The sequence below is a fragment of the Ochotona curzoniae genome, unplaced genomic scaffold (genome assembly GCF_017591425.1).
Source record: "Ochotona curzoniae isolate NIBS_2020 unplaced genomic scaffold, NIBS_Ocur_1.0 contig_908, whole genome shotgun sequence".
NCBI lineage: Eukaryota > Metazoa > Chordata > Mammalia > Lagomorpha > Ochotonidae > Ochotona > Ochotona curzoniae.
In genome coordinates this window covers 36,411,013-36,422,429 of record NW_024466607.1, presented here as the reverse complement: position 1 = coordinate 36,422,429, position 11,417 = coordinate 36,411,013, and the positions used below count along the sequence as shown (strand labels likewise).

The 11,417-nt window shown below is 50.7% G+C and overlaps 1 pseudogene; it reads right to left on the bottom strand.

Annotated features, from left to right (window-relative positions):
* Positions 1 to 8,457: 8,457 nt before the first annotated feature.
* LOC121166018 lies at positions 8,458 to 8,984 on the bottom strand (annotated as a pseudogene).
* Positions 8,985 to 11,417: the final 2,433 nt, after the last annotated feature.

Below are 11,417 nucleotides of genomic sequence, written 5' to 3'. Positions count from 1 at the left end.
ATACAGCTTGAGGCCTCTTAACGCAGACTGGGTAGGGGTCAGTGGGTCAGACAGTGACTGGCAAATTTTTTCCTCAAATCTGTACCTGGTCCTTTCTTCGTCTCAACAAAAAAGAGGAAACTTTGAGGATTTTGATGAAGTTCATTGATCCATTTGCTCTTTTGAGGATCATGAGCGTACTATTGTGCCCAAGGCAGCCTGCCTCATCTAAGGCTGAAATCCTCTTTGTCTGCGTGGACATCTGGTCTTGCAGCTAAGATGTCCACTTCCACGTCAGAGTGCCTGGGTTCCCAGCTCTGACTTCTGATCACTCTTTGCTGCTGATGCAGAGTTCTGGAAGCAGCAGTGACGGCTCAAGCAATTGCCTCCCTGAAACCCAAGGAGGAGACCTGGGTGGGTTCCTGGTCCCTGGCTTCCGTTCCAGGCAGGAGCCAATGCAAGCACTGGAGACTGATTTAGTAGATGGAAGGTCCCTCTGTTTCAAAAGGAAGGAAGGAAGGAAGGAAGGAAGGAAGGAAGGAAGGAAGGAAGGAAGGAAGGAAGGAAGGAAGGAAGGAATAGCAACAACGGCTGGAGCTGAGTAGCAACATCCAGTAGCTTCTTCCAGGTCTCTCACACCGGTGCAGGTGCCCAAGGCCTTGAGCCATACTCTGCTGCCTTCCCAGGCCATTAACAGAGAGCTAGATAGGGAAGTGAAGCAGCTGAACTTGAGCTGTTGCCCATATGGGTTCTGGCACTGCATGCATTGGATTAGTGTGCTATACCACCACACCAGCTCCAAGTCTATTATTTTCTTCTAAAACGTTTATGGTTTGGGGTTTTATATTGTGCTCTACGATCCATCCTTAGTCATTTAGTATTTTATATTGGTAATTCATGTGTGTGGGTTTCAATGAACAGGAAAAAAAAGTTAAAGATCTAAATGGTTAGAGGAGTGCTCAGTCTCCTTGCTGTCCCTAGTGCTCTCCTGTTGAAGTTTTCTAAGCAATGCAAAAGAGCAGACAAGATGTAACCAAGAGTGGAAAAGGCCACACATTTAGTGCTAGAGTTTAGAAGCACTGGGATGCTTGCACACTTTATCAGAGGGTCTGGGTTCAAGTCCTGGCTCTGCTTCCAAAGGCAGTTTCCCACTAACGCTCACCCTGGGGAGCAACAGGTGAGGGCTCACCTACTTGGATCTTTGGCATTTGGGGGGTAAATCAGCAGATGGAAGTCTCTCTGTCTACCTCTGTTTTTAAAATAACCAAAAGGGGTCAACACGGTACCTCGACAGAATAATCCTCTGCCTGCAAGTGCTGGCATTCCACATGGCATTCCTCACCATGCAAGCTCCAGGATGTCATACGGACATCGGTTTGTGTCCCAGCTACTCCACTTCCCTTCCGGTTCCCTGCTTATGGACTGGGAAAGCAGCAAAGGATGACCCAAAGCTTTGGGACCCTACATCCACATGGGAGACCTGGAAGAAGCTTCTGGCTCCTGGCTCTAGGCTTCAGATCGGCTCAGCTCCAGCTGTTGCAGCCATCTGGGGAGTGAACCAGCAGATGGAAGATCTTTCTGTCTCTCCTTTTCTCTGTAAATCTGATCTGCCTTTCCAATAAAAGCAAATAAATCATTAAAATAAATAAATAAATAATTTTTTAAAAAGAAAAGCCAAATGGAGACTATTTAGGCTGCAGTCACAGTTTCTTTTCTTTTTTCTTTTTTTTTTTTTTTTTTGATTGAAAAGTCAGATAGACCGATGCATGCAAGGCAAGGACTTTAGCCACTAGACTGCCACACCCGGCCCCACAGTTTCTTTTTTCATGAAAGCTTCCCTTAGAATACAGCCATTGAATGCCACTTGGCTGCCTGGTGTGTGCTTCCTGAGCCAATCCGCCTAATAGCCTGTTACCACTGTAACATAATTCCTCCTGGAATGTCAAAATCGCCTCCTGTCCACACAAGTCCCCTCTGTGTGGTCAGAGCTTGGCCTGCTGGACCTAAGAAGCCAAGGCCAACGACAAGAACATCCCCATTACATAAGCATGCTGCACGGGGGGCCTCAGACACGCACAGCAGGATGTGCACCCAGAATGTCCTTCAACACAGAGGAACCACAACGCCTGCTGCCCCCACTGCAGCCCGAAGCAGCTGTTCTCTGCTCATTCCTTCAAGACAAGGTAGCATGCGAGGGGAAGACTGGAGAATCACAAGGGCTAAGCCAGGGCCGCCCCATCCCAGCAGAGCCAGAGCAGGGGCCCCAGGGAGGCCAGAGACCCAAGCACAGGGCCTGGCCAAGCCCCTGGGGAGAAGAGGAGGGCCATCTAAAAAAAGACCAGGAGCAGCTGCGCTGAAGCCGGTGAGGGTTCGAGCTGCTGGGTCTGTCACCTCGCGCCTCTGGCTCCTGTTCCCGTCCTGCCCAAGGCTGACGGAGATTAGGGACCATTAGCTGAGATGCTGCACACCTGTATACCCTGTAGCCAGTGGCCAGGAGAGATGCTCTGGGGCCGAAGTGCTGAGCATTGTTTTGCATGTGTGTGATTCTGGTGCCTGCCTGCTTTCGCACTTTGCGTTCTCAGTAACAGCCAGAGTACAAATGGTACTACAAATGTGGAAGGTTTCTTCCAAAAGGCAGAAGGTGCTGCCATGGTTTGGCTGCAGTTTGTTCTCCAAGGGTCAGCATGCTGGGAGCCTGATGCCAGGGCAATGATGTGGATGGATGGTTGGGTCTTTGGGGACGCTGTCCTGGGAAGGGATGGGTATAGATATGTGGGAACTCAGACAGCTGTTTTTGGTTGGTTTTTTTTTTTTTAGGATTTATTTATTTTATTGGAAAGGCAGATGTACAGAGAGGAGGAGAGACAGAGAGGAAGATCTTCCATCCGATGATTCACTCCCCAAGTGAGTGCAACGGCTGGAGCTGAGCCAATCCAAAGCCGGGAGCCAGGAGACTCTTCCGGGTCTCCCACACGGGTGCAGGGTCCCAAGGCTTTGGGCCGTCCTCGACTGCTTTCCTAGGCCACAAGCAGGGAGCTGGAAGGGAAGTAGAGCTGCCGGGATTAGAACTGGCGCCCATATGGGATCCCGGTGCGTTCAAGGCGAGGACCTTAACTGCTATGCTATCGCGCCGGGTCCAAGAGAGCTGTTTTAAAAGAGCAAGAGTCCACCAGCGTCTTTCTGCTGGCTGCCTCCCTGCCACAGTGTGGTGATCCGCCAAGAGGGTCCTCAGCAGAGCCAAATGGATGGAGCTGGCCCATCTCGGACTTTGTAGCTTCCAAAACTGAGAGCCGAGTCGGCGTTTTCCCTACAGTGCCCACAACCTCCCAGGTCTGACTACAGCACTGGACGACAGGAGATATTTACTTAGCCTTTTCATTTGTTTTCCTTTGCTCGTTAATAGGCTTCATTATTTACCCAAGGATGTTTCTTACTAATCACTCATTTTTCCATTTCTGAAGCCTGTTTTAGAACTTTTGGGGGAAAGTCAGTTTTTAAAAAGCTTTGCAAAGAAACAACCAAGGTCATCTATTGACCAAATGGACGTGGCAGATATCAACAGAACACTTCATCCTGACGCTACGGAATACACTTTTCATCCTTTTCATCAGTGCATGGAATTTTCTCTAGGATAGACCGTACGCTGATCACGTATAGAATGAAGCTCACAACCAAAGAAACTCTAGAAAATATATATACAAATACATGGAGCCTGAACAGCATGCTCCTGAATAAACAGTGGATCATAGAAGAAACCAAAGGGGAGGGCCCAGCAGCGTGGCCCAGCAGCTAAAGTCCTCGCCTTGTACACGCACCGGGATCCCATATGGACGCCGGTTCTAATCCCGCAGCTCCACTTCCCATCCAGCTCCCTGCTTGTGGCCTGGGAAAGCAGTCGAGGACGGCCCAAAGCTTTGGGACCCTGCACCCACGTGGGAGACATGGAAGAAGTTCCTGGCTCCTGGCTTCGGATCGGCATAGCATCGGCCGTTGTGCTCACTTGGGGAGTGAATCATCAGACAGAAGATCTTCCTCTCTGTCTCTCCTCCTCTCTGTATATCTGACTTTCCAATAAATAAATAAATCTTAAAAAAAAAAAAAAGAAACCAAAGGGAAATCAAAAGCTCCCTTGAAATGAATAAAAATGAAAACACAACATGGATAAAAATTGGATGGAGGTGGCACTGTGGCGTAGCAGGTAATTCCACTGCCCGAGAGGCCGGCAGCCCACAGGGGTGCTGGTTTGAATCCTGGATGCTCCACTCCTGACCCATCAGGTTGCTAATGGCCTGGGGAAAGCAGCTAAAGATGGCTCAAGTGTCTGGACTTCTAGCATGTGCGTGATTCAGTTGAGGCCCTGCTTCCTAGTTGCTGGCATCAGCCTGGCCCAAGACTGGCCATTGTGGCTATCTAGGCACTGAGCAAGCAGATGGCAGAGCACTCTCTCTCTGTAACTCTAACTTTCAAAATAAAGAATCAACCTTAAAAATAAGAACTTAGGAATACAGCAAGAGCAGTGTTAAGAGGAAAGTTTATGGGCCTAGCGCAGTAGCCTAGTGGCTAACATCCTTGCCTTGCATGTACCAGGATTCCATATGGATGCTGATTTGTATCCGAGCTATTTCACTTCCCATCCAGTTCCCTGCCTGTAGCCTGGGAAAGCAGTCAAGGGCGGCCCAAAGCCTTGGGACCCTGCACCTGTGTGTGGGAGACCTGGAAGAAGCTCTTGGCCCTTGGGCTGTCCTCTACTGCCTTCTCAGGCCATAAGCAGGGAGCTGGAAGGGAAGTGGGACAGCCAGGACACACACTGGCACCCATATGGGATCCGGCGTGTGTAAGTCAAGGACTTTAGCCACTAGGTTACTGCACCAGGCCCTCTTATTTGTGATCGTTAACATAGAGGAGATAGAAGCTGTGTGGATTTTAGCTAATTTTTAAAAAAGATTTATTTCTATTATTTTTTATTGGAAAGGTGGATATACAGAGAGGAGAGACAGAGAGGAAGATCTTCTGTCCAATGATTTACTCCCCAAGTGAGTGCAACGGCCGATGCTATGCCGATCTGAAGCCAGGAGCCTCTTCCAGGTCTCCCACGTGGGTGCAGGGTCCCAAAGCCTTGGGCCGTCCTCGACTGCCTTCCTGGGCCACAGGCAGGGAGCTGGAAGGGAAGTGGTGCTGCCGGGGATAGAACCGGCACCCATATGGGATCCCGGGCATGCAAGGCGAGGACCTTAACCAGTTGCGCCACCGCGCCGGGCCCGGATTTTAGCTAATTTGGTATATAGTCATAAATATTATTTTACTGAATCGTATCTTGTAAATGGCAGTATATTTGCATATTTCATGTATTATGAAAAAGCAGTGGGGTAGTAGATCGCTTGGGGTACCAAGAATGCTGTCTTCTTGATCTAGGTGTTGGTAAGGAGCACGATCAGACAAACAAACAAACAAACTTCATTTACGTGTATATTTAAGTGCATTTCTTCGTATGGATCCTGTATGCGAATCAATCGCTTTTAAAGCTGGAATATGTGTTGAAGGAAAGTACAGCCAGCAGCTATTAGCATTAGTCCAGCAGTAGTGTCACAGAGAGGGGAAGCAGGGCACTATAGAGTTCTCTCAGCCAGATGTACAGCTGGGGAAGGGGCCAGGAGGGCCTGCCGAGCTGGGGAAGGGACCAGGAGGGCCTGCAGAGCTGGGGAAGGGGCCAGGAGGGCCTGCAGAGCTGGGGAAGGGGCCAGGAGGGCCTGCACAGCCTGCAAAGCCTGCAGACATGGGAGGAGCAAGAGCCCAGGCAGCAGGCAGGGGACAGCACTCAGGAGCCATGAAGGGAAACACACAAAGCCAAGGAGGTACTAGCCCCTCGTAGAACGGCACAGTATGGGCAGGCATCCTCTGCACATGTCCCTGGAACCTGCAGAAATGTCTAAGTCACTACAATCCCTAACGCAATGTCAATGCTTTGTAAACAAGTGCCACACTTTATTGTCTAGGGAATAATCACAAGAAAAGATCTACGTACACTCATGTTTTAAAGATTTAGTTATTTGAAAGAGCAAAAGGGAGAAAGAGAGAAAGAAAATCTTCCATCTTCTGCTGCATTCCCCAAATGGCCACAACGAAGGGAGGTAGGCCAGGCTGGAGTCAGGAACCCAGAGCTCTGAGTCTCCGTGTGGGAAACAAACACTTGGACCATCATCTACTGCCTTCCGAGGTACTTTACCATAGAGCTGGGTTGGAAACCAAGAAGCTGGGACTTGAATTGGCAACCCTACATGGGATGCTAGTACCAAAAAAGCATCCTAACTTGCTCTGCCACAATGCCAGCAACTAGGATTTTTTTTAAAAACCTTATTCCTTTTCTTTGGCTCAGATTTATTTATTTTTGTCAGAAAGACAGGTTTCCAGAGAGAAGGAGATACAGAGAGAAAGTTCTTCCATCAGCTGGCTTAACCCCTAAGTGGCCACAACAGCCAGAGCTGAGTCAATCCAAAGCCAGAAACCCGGAGCTTCCTCCAGGTCTCCCACGCGGCTGCAGGGTCCCAAGGCCCTGAGCTGTCTTCCACTGCTTTCCCAGGCCACAAGCAGGGAGCTGGATGGCAAGTGGAGCAGCCGGGACGGGAACTGGCATCCATATGGATTCGCAGCACATGCAAGGCGAGGACGTTAGCCACTAGGCTACTATACCAGGCCCCAGAATATTTTTGATGCATGGTTGGTTAAATCCACCAAGACAAAACCCACATACACAGAGGCATCTGTATGTATTCAAAATGCAATAATTACACTCCAGGAAAACACCACGTAGACAGGATGCACTTATAAGAATGCTTCATAAATGATCATTCATGCTAAGGAACAGCTGGATAGCAGTATGTGCAGCAAGAGGGCATTGCGACCGCAGCATGTCACATGCGGGCTGCAGGATAACCGGGCAGCCATGACAATACACAGGCAGGTCAGCGTGTACCGAAATAGGAAGAGAAGGTGAACGTGCATTTTTCAGACCACAATGGATAATACACTATCATCTACCTAAGTGAGCCACACAAAGCAACACACAGCATCTGTAGACAGCTGCATGGAAAGGGCCAAGGAGGCGGGCTGGTAAGGGCTCAGCCTTGGGGACCACGGTCTCAGAGTTTGTCTCTTTCCACAATGTATTCATGTTAAATAGCGACAAGGAGTTAAAGTGTTCTCAAAACCTGTCTAGACCATCAGAACGCTTCTCCCACATAGGTCAGGGCTGGTGTCCACGGAATTATTGCTGTTGATGTCAATCCAGTTTGTTGCAGAAGGAGCCTGTGCCCTCCTCCCCAGTTGGGAAAGGCCTGGGACCTGCCTCAAACACAGGCTTCTTTGGGCACTTTCTCTAAAGTCAACAGAAAAGAACATCACCTTTGTTCCTGTATGTAGGAAGAAAATAAACATCCAAGCTCAGCAACAGCAACCAACAACACAAGTGTGGGGAACAGTAGCTGGGCTGTGTCCTCAGCGCTGGGCAAGGCCTGGACCAGGGCCTCCCAATGGAGCCAGCTTCCCGGCCTGGGGCATGGCAGACCTCTCAGAGCGTTAGCAACAGGGGGACTTGCTTCAACCATCTTTTGAAGGGAGCAGACTACAGCCTTTAGTAAGTACTTCAGGGATCTGGAATCCCAGTGGCTTCAAAGCTACTGCATGGAGTGGGTTTTACCCATATCATTGGTGATTGTTCAACACAGGGTCTTTGAGAAATCCTAAACACCTCCCCCCCCCCCTTTTTTTTTTTTTAAAGATTTATTCATTTTTATTGGCAAGGTAGATGCACAGAGAGGAGGCGAGACAGAGAGGAAGATCTTCCATCCGATGATTCACTCCCCAAGTGGCCGCAACGGCCGGTGCTGAGCCAATCTGAAGCCAGGAGCCAGGAATTTCCTTCAGGGTCTCCCACGTGGGTGCAGGGTTCCCAAGGCTTTGGGCTGTCCTCGGCTGCTTTCCCAAGCCACAAGCAGGGAGCTGGAAGGGAAGTGGAGCTGCGGGATTAGAACTGGCGCCCATATGGGATCCCGGGCGTGCAAGGCGAGGACCTTAACTGCCATGCTATCACACCATGCTAAAAACCTTCCTTTCCATTCCAGTATTAAAAGACATGTGTTTTTTTTCCCCCAAATATTAAGATTTTATTTACCAAAATTTCTTATATAGAAAGTAAAAATGTTGTTACAATCTCACTGTAACTGGTAGCCACGAATAGCTGAAACCCACCACAGCCATCCCCACTACAGCAAGACTTACACAAACCAATTTGGTTGGGGTGAATGCCCAGGCTTAGTGACAGACTGCCGAAGGTGACTGCCTGGAGGAAGCTGGGGTGTCACAGGAGCTAGCCATTGGCTCTTTGTGTGGGTGGGTGTCCCGGAGTTTGTGGGTGGGTGTCCCCTATCCATGAACGGTCTGATAGAGAACAGCTCTGTCTCTGCAGGTTCACCTGCTCCTTCATCATCCATTCCTCTCTTCTTCATCTTTCCTGCTTCCCTCATCTTCATCCTCATCTTCATCCTCTGGCAAATTCTTTCTCTTCACCAGCCTCAAGCTCTCCCTCCACCCCATCTGCACCTCCATCATCCTCTTCATTCCCATCTGGTTCAGGGGCTGCTGGGTCTTCCCAGGGGCAGCCAACTAGGTGGGTCAGCGACCTCACAGTTAAACAGTTCCAGGCTTTGGCACACTCCAACTGCCTCAAGGGCTCCAAGAGGCTGGCATCTCTGCTTAACTCCACCCATGTTTGGATGGGTGAGAGGACCTCCAGACCTCCAAAGATTCTATTCTTGCTGAGCTTTCTCTATATAGGTAGCTTGGGGAGGGCTGCAACTGAAACCAAGCCTATATGTATTAAACTGAGAAACTCCAAGTTCACAAATTCAGCTCTTAAGCTCTCAATGCGTCCATCATTTGATTTGAAATTGTCCAAGGCAAGTTCCCAAGAAATTCCTCAATTCCAGGCAGACCCTCCTGTTCACGTCCATGCTCCCCTCCAACGTCCTCTTCAAACTTAACTTTCCCTGTAGGGGGTGGAGGGAGGAGCAGGACAGTCCCAACCTGCAGCAAAGGCGAAAGAAAGAGGGTCTGTGTGTGGCCCAGGTGGTAGGCGTGGGGCACGCAGGCAAGGCAAGCAGAGCCCCCAGAGCCAACTGACTTCTGGCAGCTGAGCAGAGAGGTGCTCCAGCTTTTCACTGAGTTAGAGAAACAAGTGTCTAGACTGAGGGCTTCTGGACACGTTGCCCGACTGCCTTCCCCACTTGCAACTTTTGCTCCACAAATGCCCGATGCTGGGGGACTCACACTTCAAGTCAGGCATGGGCTAAGGGCAGGTGCATTTTCAGCTTCTGTTCTGAATTAGCCCCATGCCAACCCAGACACATTGGGAAATCTGTCCAGGGTCTCTCCAAATCCTTGCAAACCAGAGGCTCAGCAGCCTTGGCACCTGGCCTGTCTCATGGCTTGGCTAATGCCCAACCTGTAGCCTGGGACCCCTCAAGTCCCAACCTCCTCTCCCCTAATTGCCACACTTATGGTCATGAAGTGACCAGACATGGAAAGGGGCATTTTAGTCTATCACAGGCAGAATTCCTCAATTTTGTAGAAGTTAGATATATGTCGTTATCCAACCTGAGCGCCAAGGCATGATAGTATAAGTGTGGGATTTGGTTCCAAAAGCAATATCACTCTGTATCAGGATGACTGGAAATAAAGAGACAGGGGAAGGGAGGGCTAAAGCCTGCCCTGCGTGCCTGCTGGGGAATGGGTGGGACTCTCCCTCACGCCCATGTTCTCCAGTCTTGCCAGGCCTCTGCCCCCTTTTGGCATGCTGACAACTCCCCGTGCACAGGCACCCACCAAAAGGCACGAGGAATTCGGACAGCCTCGCCTGTTCTTCCGAGCCGGACCCAGCCACCCATCAGCTGAAGAAAGACAATTGCACGTGATATTGTCACACAATGGAATTCTAGTTGGCCAAGAAAAGGAGCCATTCATATCACACGTAACAGTTTGAATGAGTGACCCACACATAACGAGGTCCGTATGAAGTTAGGTACAGAACGGAACATCCACCTTGTAAATCACTTGACTTACAAGTGTACACCCTCTGCGTCTGACAGCTCTGGAGGCCCTCGGAGCTGAAAAGGTGCCTGACACCTGTTATTGAATGATTGGCTGTTGGGGTGTGATACTCCTGGGTAATCCCAGACCGATACATCTGAACGGTGCTGGACTAGCCCGGGTCATTTTTCTTTGATAAGGAAGGTGTGCAGGTGTGTAGGGAGAGCTTCCGTGTGTGTGTGTGTGTGTGTGTGTGTGTGCACATGCATGCCTGTGTTTAAGATTCACTTCTGGTACATCTTGTTTATTGATTTGAATGGCAGAGAAAGAATGTTCCACATACTGCTTCACTCCGCACATGGCCTGAGCTGGTCCAGGGTAAAACCAGGAGCCTGGAACTCCATTCCGGTCTCCCACACGGGTACCAAGGGCCCAAGGACTTGGGCCATCATCTGCTATTTTCCTAGGCACATTAACAGGGAGCTGTAATAGGAAGTGGGGCAGCTGAAATGTTACCAGTGCTTTGATGGGATGCAATGCTACTACCACGGGGCGGGAGGGGGGCCCACAGCACCAGCACCCCACAGTCAACGTCTTAAGGTTGCAGTGAGTCCCCTCCCCACTGTCCCAACTCTGGGCAGAGAAAGGCTTTCCAACATTCCAGTGAATCCTGTGAGACTTGCAGTGGGGCCCCTGGGGGTGGGGGTAGGGTGGGGAGCGTACCTTGTTTGTTTTCAAGTTGAGACGGAAGGATGTAGAGCGGGAAGGAGGGGGGCGTCCACAGGGACCATCAGGCCAGCTGCAACCAGCAATAGGCGGTGGAGCTCCAGCTTGGGAAGCACAGGTTCAGTGCAGGGAGTTCAGTCTCCGCCCAGAACGTTTATACTTTGCAGGGTGAGGTACTGGCTCTGAAGACCCATATGCGTCAGAGTTCTGCTGGACCCCCAGGAACTTCCCGCCTCCTGCGCCGGGCTGACACCGGCCCGCGGACATCTCCTGCTATGGAGCCCTGGTTCTCTGGGCATGGCGAGAAGTGCCCGAGACCCCCAGCTCTTTGCGAGGCACCTGCTCTCAGCCAGACGCTGGGGGCTCCTCGCTTCCCGTCACCTGTGGCCGGGGGTTCAAAACCAACACCTCGGCTCTTCCACAGCCAAAGCGATGCCCTCGGGGGATTGGAGTTGTCCCCAGTGGCCCAACCTCCAAACGCGCAATACACACGCAGGCTGACAAGTGGAACAGCCTGCGTTCGAGGGTTCTGGGTACAGGTCTGCGCAGCCAAGTCTCTCCAAGGGACGGCAATCCGCGCCCCCTTTCGAGCGGGTCAACCGAGGATGACCGCGGGCACCCAGAGCGCAGAA